Consider the following 3,600-nt stretch of genomic DNA (forward strand, 5'->3'; position numbering starts at 1 on the left):
ACACACACACACACACACACACACATACAGAGTTTGTACAGACATATATTACATACTTCATATTTGTGATATTAAAACTTCGTGGGGTGGGGTCAGGTGTGGTGGCTCACACCTGTAATCCCAGCACTTTGGGAAACCAGGGTGGGAAGATCACTTGAGCCCAGGAGTTCAAGACCAGCCTGGGCAACAGGATGAGACCCCGTCTCTAAAAACAAAACTTCATGGGGGGAGGTGATTAGGAAAATAACGTCTAAAAAGACTCTCTGGGGGATGACAAAGAAAGACAAAAGGTTGGGCAACGCTAGACTTGATGATCTAGAAGATGTGCTTGTTCTAGATCCAAATCTAGAAGGTCTGACGGTCTATGAATGTAACTCTGCAGGAGAGTGTTAGTGGGAATAGCGGAGGGAAGAGTGTTCTAGGAACAGGGAACAGCACAAGCTGAAAACCTCAGATGGGAATGAGCCTGGGTTATGGGCTGGACTGTGTGCCCATCTAGCAGCTGAAATAGCTCAGATGGGAGAGTGTTTGACCAAACTATGTCCCCCTAAAATTCATGTGTTGAAGTCCCAACCCCCAGTACCTCAGAATGTGACTGTATTTGAAGGTAAGGTGTTGAAAGAGGTGATGAAGTTTAAATGAGGCCATTAGGGTGGGGCCCTAATCCAACAGGACTGGTGTCCTTATAAAAAGAGGAAGAGGCAGCTGGGATGCATGTGCATAGTGACAAGACCATATGAAGATATAGGAAGACGCTGGTTATGGTGGCTCACACCTGTAATCCCAGCACTTTGGGGGACTGAGGCAGGCAGATCACCTGAGGTCAGGAGTTTGAGATCAACCTGGCCAACATGGCAAAACCCGGTCTCTACTAAATATACAAAAATTAGCCAGGCGTGGTGGCGCACACCTGTAATTCCAGCTACTCAGGAGGTTGAAGCAGGAGAATCTCTTGAACCTGGGAGGTGGAGACTGTAATGAGCCATGATCTCACCACTGCACTCCAGCCTGGGCAACAGAGTGAGACTCTATCTCAAAAATAATAAAAATAAAAATAAAAGAAGATGCAGGGAGAAAGGGGTCATCTACGAGCCAAGGAGAGAGGCCTCAGGAGAACTAGTCTTGCCAACACCTTGATCTTGGTCTCCAGCCTCAAGAACTATGAGAAACATTTCTGTGGTTTAAGTCACCCAGGCTGTGGTATTGTGTTATAGCAACTGGCACAGACTCATACACTTGCCGTCTTCTTCTTCTTTGTTTTTTTAAATACAGAGACAGGGTCTTGCTATTTTGCCCAGGCTGGTCTCAAACTCCTGGGCTCAAGTGATTCTCCCACCTCAGCCTCGCAAAGTGCTGGGATTATAAGCATGAACCACTGCACCTGGCTTTTTGTTGTTGCTGTTGTTCTTTCAGGGTGCTTTTTTTTTTTTTTTTTCTGATACAGTGTCTCTCATTGCCCAGGCTGGAATGCAGTGGCACCATCATGGCTCACTGCAGCCTCAACCTCCCACGTTTAAGTGATCCTCCCACCTCAGCCTCCCAAGTAGCTAGGGCCACGGGTGCACGCCAACACACCTATCTAATTTTTTCAATTTTTAATGTAGAGATGGGATGTCAGTATGTTGCCCAGGCTGGTCTTGAACTCCTGGGCTCAAAGGATCCTACCACCTTGGCCTCCCAAAATGTTGGGATTACAGACGTGAGCCACCTGGCATCTTTAAAGAATAATCAATACAGGGACATGAGATCAAAATAGGTTGTGGGGAGAGCGGGGAGATGCAGATGGTAACAAGCTTCCTAGGACTGGGAATAATATTGGGGTTTTTGTTGTTGTTTTCTTGGCATGGGATGGGGAGCATGAGAGGACTTGAAGCAGGAGTGTGACAAGATCTGCCTTACATTTCTAGCAGGACCTCTCTGGATGCTGGGCAGAGAGCAGATCACTCTTGGGCAAAGACAAAAGCAGAGGGACCGTGAGAAGGAGAGAGAAGAGGGTGGCTGGGACCAGGATGGCAGCAGTGGGCATGGTGATGAGTGGGTTGGATTCTAGTACATATTAAGAGTAGAGCTAGTGGCTAGGCGCTGTGGCTCACGCCTGTAATCCCAGCACTTTGGGAGGCCGACACAGGCAGATCACCTGAGGTCAGGAGTTTGAGACCAGCCTGACCAACATGGTGAAACCCTGTCTCTACAAAAAAACCCACAAAAATTAGCTGGGTGTGGTGCACACACCTGTAATCCCAGCTACTTGGGAGGCTGAGGCAGGAGAATAACTTGAACCCGGGAGGCAGAGGTTGCAGTGAGCCGAGATCGCACCACTGAACTCCAGCCTGGGGACAAAGCAAGACTCCGTCTTAAAAAAAAAAAAAGTAGAGCTAGTAGGAATTGCCAATGGATTAGAATGTGGGGGGGTTGAGAGAAAGAGAAGGGTTATAGATCATTCCAGATGTTTAGCCTGAACAACTTGAACAGTGTAACTTCAGTTATGTTTGGTCCGGTTTTGTTTGAGATGTGTATTAGATATTCACATCGAGGTGTCAAGCAAGTGGTCAGATGTTCAGGGACGGTCTGAGTAGAGGTAGGCACAAGAAAGGTCTGCCCCGCAACCCCATGCTTCCAACCCACAACCCCTGTCACAGAATATTTGCAAACAGCTCTGTACTTGTCTGCATTCATTCCCCATTAAACTGAGTGAGAGACAAAATTCTATGTGTCACGTTTACCATTGTACCTCCCAGGCAAATGATCTGTTGAATAAATGGTATGATACAACAAGGAGTTAAAATTTACTGAGGCACAAATATTCCTCAACATTCCCCTCCCCTTCCTGAGCCAGATAATGTTATCTTTTCCAGCAGACTCTTCAGGTCCCCACCCTTTCCTGTCCCTATCAGACTGATCAGGGACATTTGTGGGCAGAGGAAGATGGGCCAAGAGAGCCTGGAACAAGAGCTAGAGGGCTCATGAGAGAGGTTTAGACAATCTATAAAATGCAGAGCCAGGAGAAAGTAAGGAGGGGAGGAGAAAAAGCGAGATAGAGAGGAGACCAATCCTGCCACTCAGTCTGCAAGTGGAACAGGGGTTTCTTTGTTTTATAGGCTTTCTTTGGAGCATGGAGGGTGTTAAATGAGAGACTCCAGGGTACTGTGTGTGAGAGAGAGAATTGGGAAGAGAGAAAAAAGGTATGAGAAGTTTTGCTAAGGGAGAGGACTGACTCTTTCCATGCGTGGCTTTGAAAACCACAAGCTAGGAACAATTTATCAAGAAGACATAACAATCATAAATGTATGTACACCTAACAACAGAGCATCACAATTCCTGAAGGAAAAAAAAAAAAACCAGAAAGCAAAAATAGACAAAACTAAGGGAAGAAACAGATAAATCCAAATAACCAATAGTTCTTTCTATGTAATTCACTAAAATTGATTTTTTAAAAACAGCTGCAGGGAACTATGATTGTGTCATTATACTCCTGCCTGGGCGACAGAATGAGATCCTGTCTCAAAAAAAAAAAAAAAAAAATCAGCAAGGATATAGAAAAATCAAATCAACACTGTTAACAAATTTGATCTGACATTTACAGAACATTGTACCCAACAA

Source organism: Colobus angolensis, unplaced genomic scaffold (assembly GCF_000951035.1).
Source record: "Colobus angolensis palliatus isolate OR3802 unplaced genomic scaffold, Cang.pa_1.0 Scaffold139, whole genome shotgun sequence".
Classification (NCBI taxonomy): Eukaryota; Metazoa; Chordata; class Mammalia; order Primates; family Cercopithecidae; genus Colobus; species Colobus angolensis.